Source organism: Anser cygnoides, chromosome 14, assembly GCF_040182565.1.
Source record: "Anser cygnoides isolate HZ-2024a breed goose chromosome 14, Taihu_goose_T2T_genome, whole genome shotgun sequence".
NCBI classification, from domain to species: Eukaryota; Metazoa; Chordata; class Aves; order Anseriformes; family Anatidae; genus Anser; species Anser cygnoides.
Window position 1 is genome coordinate 19,061,143 of NC_089886.1, and position 22,443 is coordinate 19,083,585.

Genomic DNA, 22,443 nt, shown 5'->3' on the forward strand with positions numbered 1-22,443 from the left:
AGTTCTAGTCAATATAAGTGAAGTCAATATTATATTATTTAGATTAGACTTCCACCTTAACTGGAGAATGAAAGCTCACATATTTTGCAAAACCCAGTCTCCCCATGGGGAATGTCAAAGTTGCATCATGACTGCTAAAATCAATTCATGCAAGTAATACTCCTCTCCATCTGAGAGTTTACTGAGTATGTTAGAGACAAGTACCTTGCCATTTCCCAACTTTTTATTTAAATTCTGTGCAATATCCTCTTAGGGAGGGAGAGGAACAGGACCTTGGAGATGTATAGAAAAAGTGGGATTGTTAGGATGGTTCTCAATGCAACCTGGTTTTGTGTGTGTTCTAAGCATCAGCAGCTATAGAAAATATTGTGGAAGAGCAAGATTTCTTACCCACCTGGCCTGGGAGGGAGATGAGATCCTTTTTTGGGGGTAGGTAGGTCTGCTATTTGATGAAAAAAAACTTTCCAAGTGCTTATGATCTCAAGTTAAACAACAACGCCTGCTGTACTCAGTCTTGCTGGTATACCCTTTACATTAACAACAGGAAAACCCCAAGACTAACATGATTTCATTATCTCAATATATAGTCATAAATTAAATGTTAAATTACAGATTCTGTCTGATATCATAACCATATCATACTACAGCTTCTTTACATTAGGTTCACTGTCTGGTAAATTTTGTTCAACCTTCCTATTTATTTGCTGTTTCATGTAGTGTTTACCACACAGAATGCAGAGGGAACAGCAGAGTACACCTCAAAAATCTGGCTGTCTTTGCTAACTTATGGGCAACTATGTGCCTACATTTTAGTAACTAACTCCTGCTCAAACAGAGGCTAATTTTCACTGCATGTGCTCGACACAGTGCCTATGTAGACCACCATTCTAAGTCATCTTATTTAAGACTCCATTAAAAATGTGTCAACCCCTTAGTGAATGTATTTGCCCTTTTCCTTTTTCCATTGTAGAATATATTTTTTTCTGTATTGAATCCCAGAAATTCGCTTTTAACTAATGAATCTGAGATTGTTCGAAGGAAAGCTGTTAAGCTTGTTACAAATACATAGGCTGACCTAAACTAATTATTCAAATCCTCATGGGTTGCAACCACTTATTTCTCAGGTTATTTTGTAACCTTCAGGGAAAAAAAAAAAAAGATATTGCTCAAAAAAAAACATTTTCATACATTACATTCCTATAGTCCAGGCCTTGGAAAATACTTGGAACAAGTAGTTTTCTTGCTAGTCGTTGTTTAAAGATTCTTTATTTTATTGGACCAGTACTGAGCAGAACAATTTATTGCCTGACATAGTTAATTATTCTAATTATGTTCACCTTTGGAACCTGTTGAGTAATTATTTACTGTCTTCTGATTCTGAGTAATCAATTACATTAATTGCTTCAAAGTATTTTGGTTTAATCTGGCTAGCTGCTAGCTACTTTAATCACAATAAAATATTTGGGGTTTGTTTTGTTTTTGACGCCTTGTCCTATTTACTTGAAGAGAAGGGAGATGTTTCTCTTCTAGTAAAAACACAAGCAATATATATAAAGCAAAAGTATAACTAAAATCCATCATGATCTTGGGTATTAAAAATAAAAATAAATTGAAAAAAAAACAACTTAGATCAGCTTTCTCCCAGTTGTGTGGCATTCAAGTAATTCAGACAAAAATTACATTGTTCCAATATCTTCTGACTGTAGATGCAGTTCTCTTGTGCAAGAGTGTAACAATGTCATGCCCCTGGAAGTATGCACTGTGTTGGGCATTCTAAACCAATCTAGTTCTCTCTGTTCCAGCCTGTTTAACTCCATTTGTTTGTAATGGTTGTGCAGTGAAAAGACTTTGGCATTGACTTGCATGCTATCATACAATGCTTTGAATTAAAGCACTTTGGTGCAGCCACTGAAAACTGGCAGCAGCTATTACTTTAAAATGTTTGGCTATGCTGTAAAATACTGCTCTTCCGGAATGAGTGAATTAGTATAATGAAAAGGAAAAGATGAGGTTGAAGGAAAGTAAATTACACCTGGAAACTGCTAATATAGCAAATAAATTGCCATTAGGGTTTTAAACTTGGAGATAATTGTACATAGTCATTTCTTCTCCACTAAAACTTTGTACTTTAATGTGTTTACAGAATTGTCATAAACATGTAGAATGTGAACCTTCGATAAAATAAGCTCTTTGCACAAAACCGGTGCAAGCTATCAAGTGACAAATGCTGCCATTTGTCCCCTTAGCACCTGGTTAATGATCCACGACAGAAATACCAGAGCTGAGTGATAACTGTACAGTGATATAATCTGGCTTTGTGGCACAGACTTTACACCAAGGGCTTCAGTGATGTGTTTTAGCCATTTTGATGTTGAAAACTAACACTGGAAGGGCTTTCTTGTCCAAATAAATTAATCTGGGTGACAGAAACAATTTACAAAGCTCTAAATGTGTTGCTTGCCCTATTATCTCCAAGATCTAACAGTAGAATATTCAACATAAATAACATTCTGAAATGTATCATTAGGATCATGTCTGATTAAACTTGCCTATAAAGCAAAGGGCTGCATGATTTGACGAACTGAGTTTTTCCCCATACAAATCTTTCAGGCAGAAATAGATGACCGCATGAGGCTCACCATGATTTCAAGGTGCCTCTGATAATGTTAGCTACCCTTTCGGTCTAAGGTCTTGTCACTTCTCAGAAGCTAGTGAGGATTGCATTTAAACCATGAATTTTAGAAGAATAAGCTCTGCTGAAGGGTTAAAAATCCTATTTTTATGAAGTGACTAACTTCTGTGTGGGTTTAGGACTCTACAAGTGTAGTGTTACGGTTCTAGATCTACTGTTCTGTAGATCAGCTCTTTAATTCAGGTAGTGTTGACGATTAGGGAGTTCTAAACGGTTTATCCAACAAATATTGTAGCGGTTGCAACAACCATGCTTCATACTACCTAAAATTTCAAAGTAAAAGTCAGCTGAAGTTCCCACCCTCATAATAAAAACTGCCATGTTTTAGCTCAGCAGTAATGTCCCTACATGGCTGTGAATTGATTCTGCTGCCCAGATGTTACTCTGTCTATTAAGTTTACATATCTGTCTTGAAAGCATCTGCTTAGACTTGTACAATATAGGAGAAATTTCTACTTTGACCAGATTGCCCTTGGAATACTTTAAGTATTTGTTGTTAAAGAAAGCATTTAGTATGTTTTTTCTACAATGTTATTACTTGTTTTTCTCCATGAGATAGCTATAATTAGGCTTTTCTATCATTATCTGCATTGTTATAAGTTGCTGTAAATTTTTTGAGCTATGTTACTGAATAAAATAGAATATGTATGCATAAAATTAAAAAGCAATAGTTTTTTATTTTCCTCAACCTCTTGACAAATATGCCATGATTTATTAGGAACTGTTTTTGGGTCGTTTTTTTTGGATAATTGATAACTGTCTTTTTCAAAACCTCAAGTGCCCTGTTCTGCCAGCTCAGCTATTCATCGGACCTTTCCATGATCTGAAATGGCTTACTAAACCAGCAAAACAAATTAGAGAATTTTCTTCTGGGTTAATGAGCTGGATCAGCTCAGTTGTAAGACATCATGACCATGAGGATGAGGCAGGACTACGTGGCTGGGATAAGATGTGGCTAGAAGGGTCAGGGACAGTGAGTCTTCCCCATCAATATGTTAGTGAGTTGTCAGATCTGGCCAGCTGTCTCATGTAACTTGTTCCATACAGTTTGTTTTCTGTAAAACAACCTATGTGTAATGGCCATTGATTTTGTTCTGTGGATCTGGTTGGAAAAGCTCACGTATCTTGTTTAGTTAGTCAAGGACAACAAATTCTTTAAAATGAAAATCATCTGTATAATATTAAATTGTTCTTGGAGAGTGAATATATTCTTTCTTTTAACTAAGGTGTTAAGAGTTAATTACCGAAGGACAAATTTAAGCAGCCAAAATGTCTGAGCACTATGCACAGTCTTTGCTCATTGTTGTGTTTACCTATGCTAATTCATATGAGGATTGAAGTGATAAGAATATGATTAAAGGGTATCGAGGGAAATGACATCTGAAATGGATTCTTTTATCAGATCATATGATCTTTATGCATTAACTTTTTGAAGGGGAAAATCTGAAACAATAAATTGATACAGAATTGGTATAGTAAAGGACATGACTTCTTAGCCTTCAAAGAACTTTGGAATTAGTGGGGAAAAGTTCTGTTGATATGAAACAATCCATATGAATAAATTTATGAATGCTTCAAGTTAGTTTTACTGTGGGTTCACATTCTGCCTTTAGCACAGTTCATCATTTGCATTAGCTTCATTTTTCTGTTTGTGTATGTAGGTGGTGGGTTTTTCCTTGTTTCTGTGACTTTGTTTGGTTTTTAATTATTATTCTTTATGGAAACATCAAGAATGACAAATGATTAATCCCTTTCTGCCTGCCTCATGGAAATGTACGTATCCAGGCAATAAATGAAACAAGGTAGAATCTCACATCTGGGTTTAAGGGAGGAGGATGAGGTGTTGGGGGGGGTACAGGGTGGAGTTTTTTGTGCTGTTGATGCAGGTGGGGAAACTGGTGGTTGGCATACTCTGCAGTTTTCCAATTATAAACTACAGGTTGCCTGTGCATAACCCTCTTCTCATTCAAGGTTGAACCAGAAACAAAATAACTTTCTTAAAAAGTTAGGATTTTATGCAACTTCTGGCACGTAATTAAATTGCCGATGTCAAACTGAAAATGGCATTTATTAATTGTGTAATAACTATATTTGTTAAACTTCTTTCTTCCCTGTTTAGAATTTAAAAGTATTGCTGTTCTTCATCCTTGCAGTCAGCTAGAGAAGCCATGTTGCAGAAATTAAGGTGCTCTGTGGAGAGGCTGCCTTGTTTTCTATCCCCTTTGAATACTGTATGACTTTGGAACTGCCTTCAATGAGGTCTGTGTGTGGACAGCCTTGTTGATCAAATTATTTGGGGGTGGGAGGAGGACAACAAAAAGACCCCAAAAAACTTAGGCCCAAACACAGATTTACATGTTATTTTGTTTTTTGTGTTTTTTTTCCCTCCTAGAACTTCAATACAAAAGCAGAATTTACCACCAGATTGTGAGGAGGCCATTGTAATGATAATCCTGAGACAATCTAGTATCTCAGAAAGAACACTTCAAAGTTGCATGTTCTTGAAGACAGTACTTGCAAGGGGCATGTTTAAATATGCCAGGCATGCAGACTTGACCCTTCAGCCACAACAATTACCTGTTCTCTTGAGATAACGCAGACAAGTGATTGAATAACAGAGGCCAGAACAGAGAATCAATTCTGTGCTAATGAGCATGCAAGGCTATCAGTGAAGCAAATAGCACACAATTGGTTAGGTTAAAGACAATATTAATCTACTCACAGTGAAAGGGAAGAGTGCTCCTGACCCTATGAAATGCATTGTGAAAGTTAATTTTTGACTTAAGTGTTTTTGTCCTGAATGTCTTATCCACTTTTGGTCTAGAAAGTTATGGAGTCCCAGAGTTATTCATTAATAACCTTTCTGTCTTCTACGCATTTAAGATCTGCATTCAGATCCTGCAGCCCCACAGTACCATCTTTTACACTACTGTTAAGTTAGTTTATGAGCCACTAGATTGGTTGAGAAACATTCCCGTCCCTTAATGAGTACAGGTGATGGCACTGACCAACTTCAGTTGGACTGCAGCTATTTCTGACATCAGCTTTTTCCTAGACTGTGGTGAAGATCAAGACCCTGTAGACTGACATTCAGATATTGTGAAATAATTGGGGGATTTAGTGGCTTTCACTAGAGTACAGTTAAAATGAATTAAAAAGTACATACTCTTATTTGTGATACTGTTGCTTACACTTAATATCTACCATAGTATTCTCAGCAGCTTCTATATTTCTATACCATGAGGTTGCTCAGAGGTGTACCCAGCGTCTAGAACCCTCTGGGCAAATGCAGCAGGCCGTAGATCGTAAGAAGAGTAGACAATGGGGCTTTCCTCAAGAGGGTGTGTTTCTTGAGTAATCCGATAGTGTTTGCAAGTCTCTGGTAGAAGATACGTTTTTCACTTGTACCAATCCACATCCCAAACTGCCTGTTTATCTCCATTGGCAGTGACTGATTTCCCCCCCCCCGCCCCCCCAAAAAAAATTGTAGCACCTGTGTAGTGGGTTTACGTGGCATGGTTTTGGTAGCAGGGGGCCATAGGGGTGGCTTCTGCCCCATGTTTGGTAAGGGCCCCACTGCTGACCAGAGCTGAGCCAATAAGTGATGTTTTGTGCCTCTGTGAGAGCATATTTAAGCCAGGGGAAAAAAAACGCTGCGCCACACAGCAGCTGGGAGAGTGAGAGGAGTGAGGAACAGCCTTGCAGGTGCCAAGGTCAGTGAAGAAGGAGGGGGAGAGGTGCTCCAGGCACCAGAGCAGAAGTCCCCTGCGGCCTGTGGTGAGGACCATGGTGAAGCAGGCTGTCCCCCTGCAGCCCATGGAGTACCGCGGTGGAGCAGGGTTCCACACTGCAGCCCGTGGAGGAGACCATGGTGGAGCAGGTGGACCTGCACTGACGGAGACTGTGGCCTGTGGAAGACCCCTGCCAGAGCAGATTCCGGGCCGGACCTGTAGCCTGTGGAGAGGAGACCATGCAGGAGCAGGTGACCTGGCAGGAGCTGCTGCCCGTGGGGGATCCAGGTTGGAGCAGTTTGCTCCTGAGGGATGGACCCCGTGGTACGGACCCATATCTGGAGCAGTTCTTGAAGAGCTGCTGCCTGTGGGCAGCCCACGCCAGATCAGTTCAGTAAGGACTGCATCCCGTGGGAGGGACCCCACAGCACAGGGGATGAGAGTGACCAAGAAGAAGCGGCGGAGAAGAAGTGCTGGAGAATGACCATAACCTCCTTTCCCCTGCGCTGCTCAGGGGGGAGGAGGTGGAAGAGGGTGGCTGGGGGGGAAGGTGCTTTTGGTTTCTTTCCTTTGTTTCTCACTTCTCTAGCCTGTTAGTAATAGGCAATAAATCTTACTATCTCCCTACACTGAGTCTGTTTTGCCCATCACGATAATTACTGTGCGATCTCCTCATCCTTATCTCAACCCTTGAGCCCTTTTCATCGTATTTTCTCCCCGTTCCTCTTTGAGGAGGGGGAGTGAGAGAGCGGTTGTGGTGAAGCTCGGCCTCCCAACCGAGTAAAACCACCACAAGGTAGAACCTCTGACTTCTTAGCAGAGAACCAAATTTTTAATCTTCTAATCATCCCCCACATCTCTATTGGGAACACCTTGTTTCCCCAACTTGTTTTACCCACCTGAGTAAAACCACCACAACCTGTCTTAGAACTGTTGGCAGTGCACTCTCACCTGATGGCTGCCAGCTCACCTGGCTGGATGATTCATGGTTTACTTTTAAGGTACAAAATAATGCTGTTCTCACTAATCCTCTAATAGAATATTCTTCCTTTATTGGTGGAAAGCACTCATAACCTTGCTTAAAGGGGGCAATTACTTAATTTTAAGATCTAGAAACATGTCTTTTTCAGCTTTTTCCTGAATGCAGACAATCCAATGTGTAGTCTGATGCTCTGCACATATCTAACTCAAAAGTGCAGTATTTATGCCTAAATGATTATCTATTATTATTATTATCATCTTTTATAAACTGAAATTACTTTATAAGTAAAAGTATCCTATTGCCTATTAAGTGTACTTTCATAATATAAACATCACAATCATTACTGATTGGAACCCTGGCTCTGTAGTCTTAAACTATGACATTAGGACAGAAAGGTCTTGTAACAGCATTTAATCAGTTGTGCCAAGGAAATGGTGATCACCTTTCAGGTGAATAGTCAGGGATAATGTTTGAGATAGTGCAAAGATAGCTTGATCATAATTCAGTTTTTTCCATATGTTCTCAGCTCCAGTGCTGTCAGTCCAGTTATTTTCAGCTGTGTGTTAAACAAAATTACATGTTTAGAAGATGTTTTTATCTTTTTGCAACTACAGGACAAACAAGTTACTGACTAAAGTTTGTTGGAGAAGTCTATGAAATAATACCCACTTACCAAATCTGTTAAAATTTTAATTTATTTGGGACTGTTTAGCTCAGCTCAGTCTTCCAATAATAGCTGGGAGATCTTGGTGCAAAGTGGTGATAGTGTGGTAAAATTCAGTCAGATGTGTTCAGTAATTTCTTTGTGTGTATAAACAGCGGAAGTGGGTATTCTACCTATATCTTGTGTAGTCAGCACCTTTTAAGTAATGTTTTGAGGAATGTTATCAAATACATTATCTGTACAGCATTTTTTTAAAAAATAGCACAATAATGAGAACAGAAAACCTGTGTAAATAAGGAATATGCATGTCATTAGGTGAACTTAGTGTTCTTTCTCTGGAATTTGGGGTCCAAGTTGCATTTCTCTCTTTGCTCTCCCTCATTCTTCCTTTTTGCACCCTTAACTTGGGTCAATCAACAGTTGAGACACAATTCCCACAGTCTTCAGGCAGGTGTCACCTGCATCTCTCTAATGTTATATGCTTTATGACATAGATGTTTCCCTGGAGGCTGGCTTAATCCTTCACAGTTGAACAAGGTGAACCAAGATGCTGAGGAACCCGTTTATTGAAGTCAGCGCTAGTCCTTCTCTACTGAGATGGAAATCTTTACTCTGCTGATGAAGCAATTTGCTAAATATAACTATAGTGGATTCAATATAGGAATACATCCACCTAAAAATGTGTGATTTTAGTTTTTAATCTACTACTTAGTAGATAGGTATATAGAAAGACTATTTTGAGAGATCAAAAAGAATCGGGAAAATAGAGTAGACAGAGTGAGCAGGGGACAGAAAGTAATGGAGGAAAAAACTCTAGAAATTAAATTTTAATTTTTTTTTACCATACAATACCTTAACTGTTGTATAGTGCTATACCTTTAGACATTTCTCCTTTTAAAAGAACACCAGATGTGTTTAATGACTGCAGGGATGTGGCTTTCTCTCAGCACAGCCTGTAGTGTTGGCTATTATACCATGTGAACTGGAACTGCTAGACTACTTGTGATCGTCAGACTAGTCTAGGAGGTTTAGAGGTTGTTTATGATATTTTACGGAATCTGTGATGTATGTATAGGTTCTAAATTCAGATATTGTAAATCAGGAGTCCTTAGCAGAATGTACCATGCCAGATTTCAGCACTTTAGCTAAAATAGAAGGAAATTAAGTTACTTCATGCTTTAGAAATTTGTCTTTTTACTTACAAATGCTCGAGTTTGAGTCATGATTATTATTTCTCATAATATATCAAATATAGGAAGGATTAATGGGGAAACTGTCATGCTATCTTCCAGAGTCTTGTCCTCAACATACCTACTAATAGTATTGTGGCTAATTACAATAGGAGGAATTGAAATTCAGATCATCAGATGAGGTGACATAAGTTTGAGAAATTGCCTGCCTTTAGTGAAAGTGTAATTATATTTGAAATGTGAATAACACAGACTTCATGAAGAAAAGAACCTTGTTAGTTGTAAATGGTCCAGCTCAGACACATTTTATTATCTTGCTTTTGCACATATAAAAATTTTGTCGCAAAATATTTACACTTCTAATACTTTCCCCAAGGTCTGGATTCCATGCTTAATGCATCTTCTCGAACTGAGCTGTAGGATTTTCTAAGTGAGAAGCGGAAAAACATGCTGTAGTAACTAAATAGCTGCAAACTTTTTTTTCTGTCAAAGGTGCCTTTTTTGGTCACAAACCCACAAGATTACTGAATTTAACTCTAAGTGGGGATGATCTTTCACCGTAAGTTTTTTTCTCTAAGAAAGTGCTTTAATACAGAAACAGCAGTTGGTATATGTCTGAGCATCCATTACAGGAAGAAGTTCGGTTTCTTGTATTGCTGTTTTTTTCAAACTTAAATTTAAAAATTTTATAGTTTGATTACTTCTGAGAGGTATATATTTTTAAATGTTTCAAAACTTTAATACAAAACTAAGTTGAACTTCATCTAATTTTTCCTTTTTTTTGGTTTAAACTGAGTTTATGCTTGTAGCTCCCTACCTATAATCCAAAAGTTTACATCCCGAGAAACAGTGTCTAGCAAATATGGAAACAAAATCAGGAATTTCACTTTGTGTTGACCAACACTGAAAAATAACCAAAACATTTTTTTTTCTATTTCTTTCACTCTGTCACTTCAGTTAATCTAATGAGTAGAAAAATCCATTATTCCTCTGTTCAAGTAGCACCTCAGGAGATAACCTAAGCCAAAGAACTTCGAATGAGTCTGTAGCCTTAGTCTGTGAAAAAACTATACTTCCTGGCTCTCTCAAATCTCTGTTCACATTTCCTATATCATGTTGTAAAAAGGATCCTGTACCTCAGCTGTTACAGTTCACAGTTAAGAAGTTAATGATGTATTTCAAGCGCTAATGTGTCAGACAGTTGGGTTTGTGGGTGGTTATTTTTGTGTGTGTGTTTCAAGAACATGTTTAGATAAGAAATTAAAGGTTGCAAAAAGTGTTGGAGTATGAATTAATTTCTAGGTTGTCAGAAAACATTTTTTCATGAGCTGATTGAATTTTAACTGGACACATATCCTGGGCTGGGGGAAAGCTTTTCATTGAGTGTTCAGTACCATACTTCCAGTAAAAGACCCATGAAACTCTTCAGCACTTTCCTGTCTATTCTTGTGTGTTGTCAATGTCATTTATCTTGCACCTATGTTTTCAAATTATTTTGTTCCACGAAAGTTAATTCTGTGGTGCAATTTTGATTAGTCAATGTTTTAAGAAATTTTATAACTACCTTGCCAAAAAAAATGTTGCATACAGAACGTTACCTTTTTTGTTGAATGCAGCTGAGACATATCACGCACGAAACAGGGAAGATAATTTTTCAGCTCTATTTGGAAGTTGTTAATCCTTAGCTGAAGCTCCAAGGTTTTGTTTTTCAGCTAACATCTTAAAAAGGAATAAGATTTACAATAAAACAACAAAAAGGTGGAAGACAGGACTGAAGTAAGGTTTCTAGAACTGGGCATATTCCATTATGCAGAAAAATATCAAGGAGATAAGGAACTGCCTCCAGTTATGAGGGTGGGGGGGAGGTTATTTTCATGTTTGTTTTTAAGGAAGCATTAGCTCTTTTAACATTTTGAAAGGTAGGTAAAAAGTGGTTGATCTTTGCCAGTGAGAGCAGAGTAAAACTAATTGATTAAAGACCTGTGAAGAAAACATAAAGTACAGGAAACTTTACAACTGTTTCTACTGCTGTGTATATGTTAGGAAGAAACTGTAGAGTTGTCATAATCTGAGATTATAGACTAGGTAATTTAACTGACCTCTCTTTCTAGGGAAAAATAATAAAGTTTTCCCTTTCTTTTCTCCGCCATCAGGTTTGTACAAGATTTGGTGAAAGAAAACATCTTACACTGTTAAAGGTTTGCAGTCACAAGCGAGGTTATTATTCCCCTGGTTTCCTCTACCAAAACTCAGGTACTGTAATGCTAAACAAACCTAGGTTTTTGCAATATTTATATGCAATGCATTCTGGCTTTGCTTGTTTCTGCAGGTGAGGTCAAATGATTTTCCAGTAGGATCAGATGAATTGTATCTGTCTTGCTTTACCATACTTTTTTCATTGTTAGAAGTACTATCTTGCAGGTACTGAAATTTTCACCACCTGTAAAAACAATTTCTTAGACTCACGGAGGGAACTTGAATTCTGTTTAAGAATGATCAATGCCTCCATTGTTGCAAATGCAGTGTTTTAAAGCTATCATTTGATAGCTTAAAAAAAAAAAAACATAGGAGAGAGATTAAATAAAGTGAATAATCAGGATGCTTACTTTGTTTATGACTAACCATTCACAGGAAATAGTGCTCATCACCTGTCTGAAATGAAAAGGGTAAATGCTCTTAGAGAAAACTCCTGAAACAGTGAATTCAATTAGTTGTCTAAAAAAAAAAAAACCACCAACACCGCCATGCACTTGGACACCAGGCTCAAAAGTGAAAAATAACTTTGCACTTGGGTTCCTATGGAGAAAGAGAAGGAGCTCAGTCTAATTTGTCTGAGGGAAAGGGGAAATGGGAATCACCAGTCATGTTTCTTCATTGCACATCAGATTTCTAAACTAGTCTTTTAAACAACGTTTTATTTTATTCCTTCTAACTTGAGTTAATGGTATGAAAATAGCTTCAGAATATACAATTTCCTTTCCAATTTCACGTACTAACAAATCCTTTATTAGACAGTATTGACCTTCAACACTTCAATAAATGTTTTTGGTTCTTTTAATTTTGCCTTACAACACCATTTCTCTGTCACTCACCAATACAGGGAGGACGATGATGAGCTTTTAAACAGTTCATAAGGAAAGTGTAGAATGGATTGGAGTCCTCATTTGAATGAAAAGACTGACCATTTTCAGCCTGTCTGAAAGAGGAGTTTTGATGGTCTGTTACTTGTCACTCAGATGCAGTGCTTTTCTAGATAAATAGACTGGTAAGAGAGATGCAAATGCAATCAAAAAAAAAATAGTGCAAGGTGCTTGGAGATGATCATCTGAAGCAAGTGTTGTGGGTTTTTTATTTGCTTTTTTTTTTCCTCATTTTCTGCTGTTTGGAACTGTTCCAGTTAAGTGACCACATATTCCAGCCTTTTACAATTCTGGTCAGAACACTTTCTTTTCAGGCTACTGTTTTCACATGGTACCTGAAAATGTTTTGCAAAACAAACCCTAATTCTTTCTACTTAGGTTACTGCTTGGAATATTACTTCTAATGAGAGTGAAGACTGATTTACTCAGTGCTTGCTGTCACACAAGCAGAGATGGCAGTGGTGTCTGAGGCTGCACAAATGAACTGGAACTGATATTTTTGTCTGCTTGAAATTCAGAGGTCAAACCTATGAGGTCTTTTAGTAGAATGCAGGAGAAACTTGCATCAAAAGTGCTGGACTTTGGCAAACCCCCATGAATTCTTTTACCAAACACCAAGCAATGAATAGACAACAGCTTTTCACTACACTCTCAGGATTATTCCAAGGGGAGGAGCCTGTTTCTTCAACGTGCTTATTAGAACACAATTGTTCGTTTTTTTTCCTGTTGTGCCACATACCTAAAACTTATCTTTTGTCCCATCAGTCCCTTCTCAGAACATTGCCTTAGAACAGACCTTAGAGCTCATACCAAATGTGAAGCAAACCTGAAATCTCTTTTTCTGGACTGATAACTTATTCTGGACTGATAACTTACTTTCAATGAGACATGCATTCTGGATACAGGTATATCATAAAGACTGAAACCTTACTTTCCAGCAGCATACCGAGCAATTTCTAGAGGGATATGGCTTTCTGGAACTGACTGAACTGCTTTACTAAAACCTGGTTTATATCTATTAAAAAGGTAACAGTCATTTGAATGACCCACAGAGGTATCTGATATGCCTTGCAGGCAATAACATAGGGTGTAAACAGATCCATTTGGCCAATAATAAAATGCAAATGTCTTAGTTCATATTTTTTATAAGTAAACAGAATTCTTGGACTGAGGAGTTTAAAGAGACTGCATTGATGTTTATTTTTTTAATCAATAAATATACCTTACCTACACTGGAGGAAAAAATTGGAAATCTGTAAGTGGAAAATTTGAAAGAATCTGCAAATACTTCAAGCTGTCCAGCTAACATATGAGTAAGTTTTAAGATGCTGGATGAGCGGTGTGATTGTTTTAGACTCAAGTCTTGAGGCAACAGCAGAGTCCATGCTGTGTTTAGATTGCTATATTGCAATAATCACAGACACAATTACACAGGCTAAGAGTATCATAAATTCCCACTGTCTATTTGTTGAGTACAGCCAAATGTTAGAAGTATACTAAAGAGGATTGCTCAGAAGCATCTGGGAGGTGAATAAATGAGTATTAGAACTGGACATATAGAAGACTGGGTGTACATGCAGCAAAGGAGCAGATAAAGGGAGTGGTGGCAGTGGCAGAAGTAGTTTTGAGGATGGAAAAATAAAAGGAACTGGGAAGGTTACAGCAAACTGTTTCACAGACTGTTAGACAACTGGGTATCAGTAGAGGTCCAGAAACTACCTGCCAGCTGCTTCCTTCTGCTCTTTGCAGGATAAAGTCTATCTTGGCTATGGAACCTAGATTCTAATAATGGTAGAGAACCATACCTAAATCATATGACTGAGGAAAAATGCACTGAGACTTTTTCTATTAAAAACAGAAAACTGCAGGTGGAAAAGAGTTCTGGAAGATGTAAGTATAATGTAGAGTCAGGGTAATTTTGTCTTAATATATTGACCTCTTCAAATGGACCTATTTTGTGCCTTATTTAGTTACATCTCCCTTTTTTTAAAGCAGTTTAGGACTATGTATTTGAGATGCTCATTTTCTGCCTCCTGCATGCTTCTGTAATGGCTCCAAACATTCTTTCTACACTGCAACAGTGACTCCCTTCTTTTTTGTTCTTCCTTTTTGTTCCTTTCCTAGTTCTGATATAGTATTGCTTTTCATGTTCTTGCATTTTGTGTCTTTCTGCAATATTTTAGAGTTTGGAATGACTATGTAATTTCAGCCCTGTGTCATTAAAGCTCTTGGTTCTCTCTCAACAAATACGCTTTGCAGTTACAGAATATTCACAAAACTGTTCCTGTGGTCAAATAGAGGTTGTCTTTTCCCCAGTAAAGATAAGTTTCAGAACACTCTGTAGAGCTCATGCTCAGTATTGTGCTATGGAACCTATATGAGCTCTTGATCCATTAATACTAATTTCTTTTAGGGTTCTTTATACTTATCTGCCTCAGGGACCTCAGTCAAGACTAATAGGCTCATGAACTCCCTCTGTGATTTTTCCTTGAGGAAGTACATGTTTTCCATGGCAGAAAAGCCTTGGATTCGCTTTGCCTTGCATAGGCCTAACCAATGCTACTTTATAAATGGATTTCCAGGGAACTTCTGGACCACTGTTCTTAGGCAAAGGCATCTGCTATTTTCATTTACTAACACCTCTACTAAAGAAATTGCTCAGGACCCAAGTCCTGTCCCACCTCCAATGAAGTCAGGGGAGCAGACTCTGCCACTCTATAGAAGTGGCGCAAGAACAGATAAATTTATCTTTGAGCTGTTTCCCAACATGAAACAATCTTCACGCGCTTCCCAAGGCAGGTGGACATTGTCACTCTCTGAGCATAAAAGTTGATAAAAGCCTTTGGCTGAGTAGTGACCCACTGTCAGAATTTAGATTTCATGAAAATTGTTCATCTCTGACCACTCTATAACAGTTTGCCCTCTCTGGCAAAAACAGCTATTTTTTGTAATACACCTAGCTCTCATTTTTCTTTTCCCAAGAAAATGGGATTAGTACTGTTGGTTTCTGTCATGTTCTTCATCCCTTAGGATGCTCAGTGTAACAGGCATTATTTTCGCAGCAAATATATATTGTTTGACAGTTTACACAATATTTCCTCTCAAGGAGAGTTCGCAAAACTCCTGGTGTAGAGAGAAGACACAGGAGGAAAGAACTGAAGAAGACTTCGTTATTGGTGTGGGTTTTCTGTGGTCTTCTCTTCCCCCTTCTCTCTCTTCCCCCACATTTTTACCATGTAAGTTCAGGAAGACCTGATTTCCAGTACCTGTATTCTATTTCTCCTAGTCCTATGCCCAAGTTTATTCAGTCAACATCTCATTCTAAGTCTAAGATTCTTGCCAAAACCATATGTGCATACAGTCTATTTAGGAAAAAGAAAGATGTCTGTTAATGCTGCATCCTGGAAATTCTCTCTGTCTTTTTGAATCCTTTCATTTCACTCTGCTACATTAGAAACAGATGGCAATCTGTGATCATTTATGGGTGTTTGTGTATCTTAGTTATATTTTCCAAGGAAAATGGGCTTACACAAATATGCCAGGTTTATATGCTGTCTTGTCTGACTCAGATCTAATTACAAACTTTTTTTTTCAGCCAAATTAGAGAAGAGTCTCTAGAGTCTCTAAAATTAAATGCCTAGGATTTTGTGAAAATAAGTGCCCAGAGAAAGGGAGACCGAAACCCTTCAAATATTTGATCCTGCAAAAGTGATAGACTGGAGTTGTTGCCTCAGAACTAAGTGGAAAGTGACAACTTTTACCTAGACTGATGGTTGTTTGTGTTTTGTGGTTCTTTTTCCTGTGTTCCCATGAAAAGTTTGAGTCACGTTTTTTTTGTCCTTATTTTGTGTGAACATGCCTTGTTTCTGGGTCCTTTTGCCCTGAGAATATAAATTAATGACTTATTGACAGATTTTGATATGGAAGCTTTTATTTCTCATCAGTAACTAAAATGTTTGCAAGTCTGAGTTATCTGAATCGTCTTTTCTCTTTCTATCACACACACATTATGAAAAATTTGTAAGTAAAACATTGTGTGAGGTAGTGAGGAATGTCTGTTTGAGTAGATTATTTGCAGTGTTTATGTTCAAGTGCGTTAACACTTGAAAAGTTGTGACCAAAGGTTGTATTTTCTGTTTTGGGTCTGGGTGCGATAAACAGCATGTTTTTTCTACGTTTGTAGATTTTACGTTTCTATCTGTGTAATACTAATGATGCGCTCTGATCCTAGTAAGAGGAAGAGGTTAGAGGTTTGCCCAGAACATGCTCCTGTGTCAGGAAGCCCAATTCTGGCTTGAGCTTCTGAGATCTCTTCACATATAAATGAAAGTGACATACAGGATAAAATTTTGACACTGTCATTAACTGAGCTGTTAATTTTAGCAGGATCAAGAGTCTGTGGCTAGTCTCCAGGCTTTCTATATCTGTTTCATATGTGCATCGGGATGCAACCTTTATCTTCATTTTCTAACTCCAAAAGAAAAAAGTTCTCCCATCATGACTGAGCGGTGAAGTGAGGCAAGCATGCCGTTGTCTTAGTATTTTCATTTTAATAATGAAATGCTTGCTTTAGTTAGTGAGGTCTGCCTTTTTTAATTAGTAAATAAAAGAATACTGATTGACTCCACTTTTCCTGAAAGGGATCTTTATGTATACAGGAAGGATAGAGGCGAAGGACAGAGGAACAAAGTAGATCTGATGATCTTGGGGCCATGTATTGGGCCTAGAAGTTTGTCCATCACTCTCCCCACAGTTTACCTATGATGACAAATGAAATTAAATACTGCTGTAGTAAGAGAAATGAGACTGGAATGAAAGCAAGGGATTGCTTTAACATTACAAAATAGTTAATGTTGAAAGGGACCTCTGGAGTTCATCTGGTCCAATCCCCTGCTCAGGCAGGGATTTCTGTAACAGGTTGCCCAGAACCCTGTCCAGGTGGCTTTGAAGATCTCCAAGGAAGAAGACTACATTACTTCTCCAGACAACCTATTCCAGTATTCTTTACCTGCACAGTAAAGTGCTTTCTGACCTAACCTCTTGTGTTCTGGTTTGTGCCCATTGCCTCTTGTCCTGTTCTCGTCCTGTCACTGGGAACCAATGAAAAGCCTGGCTCTGTCTTCTTTGCACCCTCTTTTCAGGTATTTCTACACATTGATAAGATCCCTCTGAGCCTCCTCTTCTCCACACTGAACAGTCCCAGGTCTCAGCCTCTCCTCATAGGAGAGGTCCTCCAGTCCCTTGATGACCTTGTTGGCACTCTGCTAATCTCTTCCTTTGTGAACCACACTTCTGAGTTGAAAATAACTGACTTTCAGAAAATATGTTCCGCTTGATTAGTATCCTATCAAGAACTTCAGGACAAAAAGGCTTCTTAATAATGTTGTCTAAGGTGAAATCTTTCCAACTCTGTCATTGTTCATTTTCAGCTAGGACAATAATGTTCCATATTGTAGCCTTTTTCATTTACAAAAATAGTGCCGGAGTAACTCTGTTTGTCCCCAGAGACAGAACCAAGCGGAAAATACTTAGTTGTGCTAGTTACCAGTAAGAAAACACCACTTATTAGCTCCCTATTATTGCTGAAATCTTAAATGACAGCTTTCAAAAAAAAAAAGCATATGCAAGCCAGTTCTCCAGGACTGTTCTTCCTTGATAAGCAAACAGGATTTTACTGTAAATTGCTGAATGCCTAATCCTTCCTATTACGCATTACATTCTCCATTTTTGTTAGGGGCAAAAACAAGGAGAAATGCATCTTGTTTGAATTTGGAATACAAATTGCAATGATTTATTAATGAAGCTCAGAAATGTTGATTATCTTAAATATTTGGCATGGAAGAGAGTCTTTATTCACTGAAATCACTGTTGTCAGCCTCTGGGTTGATGGTGTTTTGTTTTTTATTCTTTTTTGTTGTTATTTATTATGTTATTTCAGGTGATATACTATATACAACCTATTCCAACTGGGGAACCTCATCAGCCAGTACTTAGTTGAGGAGCTATGCAGCACAAGGATATTATTTCATTAGTATTAAAACTTAAAATAAAATCTGCTCCATCTTGGATTTATCCAGCTCCTCAGAAACTGAAGTTTTTTCAGCAGAGCACGGGCATAATCTTTTAGGGTGTAGTGGATGTCAGAGTCCCTTTTCCTTACTCTTGTTTGGTCAAGAAAGGAGGAGACAGCAGAGAAAAGGTAGATGGAGAAATACCATAGAATAAATGAGGTATTTCTGGGTTTTGTTGCTGGCTTTTGGCTGGGAAAGCCTTGATTTAGTTATTTATTCATATTTTTGCCTTGGTTTGTAGTCTTGACCTGAATTAATCGACTGCTAACAGTCTTTTTGCCTGATGTTCTCAGTTATCTTCATCAGTTCTGCCCTTCCACTCATTTCATGAGTGCCTACTTTAGGGTGAGGATGTATACAGATGCTGCATAGACAAGACGGAAGTTGGAAATGGTCAATAAAGTAACAGCAAAAATTGCTCCAGTATTTGAGCTAATGACAGCAGAAACAAAAGCACCCAGGGCACCTTCCCCACCCCCCCCCCCCCCCCTCCAAAAAAAAGAATAAATTGCTGTGGTAGAGGAAGGAGGCTGTCCCTTTCTCATTTTGAGGTTAGTGTCTAATGCTTCATATTTCCAATTTAGTTGCATCTTACGCTTCAGTACATCTACCTGGAGGCACCCAGATGTCATCAGCAGATTATTAGTTTTACTTGTTTCTGAATATGCGAGTGTGTGTCTCACCAAAATCTACAGAGAAATACAGGATGCTTTATATGGATTCTATGGAACTTTGCTTCTTTTCCTAGCAGTTTAATACTGTTCCTTCACAATGTTATAGAAAAGAATTTTAAAAGTAGACAGTGACAGATTAAAGCATGTGCTAAATTCTGATGACTAGAATGATTTTCCACCCTAGAAAGGAGAGCTCAGTATCTGAGTCAGTCCAAATCATGTTTACTATTACAATAACAAATTTGTCAGGTTTAACCTCATCTCTAGCATGCTGCACATCTATCAGGAGTAGCTCTGCACAGAAAAAGATTAATATAATGGGAAGTGTGAAAGGACAGGAGATGTTTCTGAGTTGTGATAAATGTATTTTGAAGTGGACCTTCCATTCTTTCTGTACACAAAATTTCCTTGAGAAAGGAGGAAAAAGAATTTAGTCATGATCATGATTTTTATCCTATAAAACATGCTTAGCACTCTGTAAGCAGTGTATTCAGGTGGAGAGTCGTGGGCATTCCATGATCATTGACTGCCTTTGCAGTCATTTAATTTAAGCCAAATTAAACCAGATTAGTTATGTGTTGACAATGTATTAGATAGGGAAAGCCTGAGTTTTCATTGTTCAAAGTTTAAAGAAAATAAGTCTGCTGCTGTTTTCATGCTGGTAAAAAATAATAATCTGCATTGTAGGGTGTTTGCATTTTCAGTTTTTGTGTGTATTTTGTTTGTTTTGATTTCAAGGTATCTAGCTAATACTTTGGGTAATTTCTACCAATAAATAACTTTTTTTAAAAGTTTTGAACTTGTAAAGCAGTAGCTTTTATATGGCATCTGATTTGAAATTTTAATATATTATGCTGTATTGCATCGCACTCTGATTTTGTTTATGACATTTGATTATCATGTCAATTTATATCCAGGGTAGAAGAAATTGGCTGGATATCAAGCAATAAATTTTAATAGCTTCACCATCTGCATCATTTAGTATGGTATTCAGTTGGTTTTGCCCTGATGTGATAAACAAGTTATCATTGTTTAGGTACTGCTGATCTTCTGTTTTTGCCTGACTGAATTAACTGCATGTTGCTTGGTCTCTGATATCTCATCTGTGCGTTACAACAGCCTCTTAAACATAGATATGACATGAAATACAAAAATGGCACAGGTATGTTCTACAAGAGGTACTGTTTCCAAAGGTCTTGCTATATTTGGAAGCTAGTGGTGGAGAAGAATGTCTGTTGAGAACTTAATTGTCTGATCACCATTCATTAGTGGCGTTCAGGCATTCAGACTGGAAAAAAAAATGTGAAAGGAGGTGTTAGGACTAGCAATCATGACATAAATTTGCTAAGTACATCACTTGGCTTTTAGTGCAGACATTAGATTCTTGTCTGCACATTTTAACCATAGGAGCAAGCAGTCTCAGTGAGAGCACTCCTCAGTAGAGGGAGTACAATCAAACCTCCTGCTCCAGATTTCTGTATGGCTTAGCCAACCGCAGGGTTAAGTTTTGGAGAAAGTGAGTCATGGTCACTCTCAAGAGAGTGGTGAGCTGGTTTGGAGGCTTCCTTTGAGCCTACCGCTGCAACATGCACACTTCACTGCAGGCTTGTGCTGCATCCTTCACCCTGTCCTGGGTCAGCATCAAAGTAGAACATGCTGCTCTGTGCCATGTGCTCTGAGGGTATCAGAGCCAGAGGAGAATAGATCTGTAAATCTCTACTGTCTTTACTAAAAGATTGAGGAAGACAAAGTGGATGGCACAATCTGGACAAAACCAGCAACTACATTGCTGGGTCTGAATTTTCCAAATGCAAGCCTCATTGCCATGCAACAGAGACTTCTGAACTAGGCTTTTGTACATTTAAGTGATATGTAAGCTTCTTAAAATGCAATGCATCCCACTGAAAAATAGCAGTGTTATCCAGCAGTAAAAGGGAGCATAGGAGACATTTTATCCCTTGTATTTCTTTCTTATCCTAATACACGTCAGAATTCAATACACCTAGATAAACAGATTTTATGCAGTCTGCAAAGATCTGCAACAATGAGTGTGCAGAAGAGAAATAGTTAAGAAATGCTATTTACAGAGTTCTTGTGAATTCAGAACTAAAGGTTTCTTCCATTTTATTGGTTTCACATATAAAGAAACTCTATTTATTTGACTCATAGAGAAAACAAAAAGGAGAGAAAGCAAGGGAAAATAACCAAGTTGTGATAATACATTGAGAAAGGCTACAGGAATAATACAGAAAATGCAGAATAAACAAAATGCATAACCTTGCTATGCTGAGAATTTGACAGTGTTTACACAATATTTTGGATGAGAAAATTGGGGAAGAGAGGGAGATGAAAGGAAGACAGACCTTCATTGCCTGTTAGCAGCCAAATTTCTGTTTAAACACTGTACAGTAAGCTTAAGTGACTGGTATGGAATGGAGCAAGCAGTCCAAGTGCACTGTAATTTCTCTACTTTTTTGCCAATGTCAACTGGCAGAAGAAGAATTAGCAACTTTTATCACTTTATTGTCAAATTCTATCTGCTGCCCATGAGCAACTGTCATTTTGTCTCCTAGAAAAAACATTCAACAGCCTGAATGTAAATTTGGGCTTATCCAGATGTACAGAGTCATTGCCATTAGATAACAGAATCACAGAATCATCTAGGTTGGAAGAGACCTCCAAGATCATCTAGTCCAACCTCTGACCTAACACTAACAAGTCCTCCACTAAACCCTAATACTGCAAACACAGATAATGTGTTTACAAATCATATAGTTATTAATGATGCCTTTTTGTTGGTGTTCTTAAATGGATTCTCCTAAATTCCAGCTGAGGTGCAGCAAAAAGTTAGTTTTGATTTATTTTTTTTTTGTAGCTCTGGAGGGAGCCAAGTCCAAAGAATTTTATGTGATTAATGCTGATGAATAATTTCTTCATGTTAACAGAGAATAATAAAAACATGACTCCTTCTCCCAACAAAGATTTTTTTTTTTAATGGCATAAACGTATGCTAACATCTAAGGCATCTGCCACAAGTTCATTTTGCTCACCAGGTTCAGTGTTATTTGTTGCATGTAGGCATTCATGGAGGTAAAATTTGGGTTTTCAATAAGGTTTTAATGAGATTCCATTTTTTAACTGTCATCACGACACCTTGATTTCAAGTTGTTGATAATTGAAGCAGTTGACTGAACCTGATCCTCCTAAATGCCAGAACTCTAGCAAATGGGTTGAATGGTTTGCTAGATTTAAGCTTCTAATCTTACCTTCTCTTCCTCACTTTTATGTACTGTGACCAA

At 37.8% G+C, this 22,443-nt stretch overlaps 1 protein-coding gene across 1 annotated transcript in view; it reads left to right on the forward strand.

Moving 5' to 3' along the window:
• Window positions 1-22,443, forward strand: part of ATP10B (ATPase phospholipid transporting 10B (putative)) — a 216,125-nt gene that overhangs the window by 14,150 nt on the left and 179,532 nt on the right. Inside the window, exon 3 of the mRNA XM_067005484.1 lies at window positions 11,413-11,512. The gene's annotated coding sequence lies outside the window, so the exon portion shown is untranslated. The remainder of the gene's footprint in view (window positions 1-11,412; window positions 11,513-22,443) is intronic.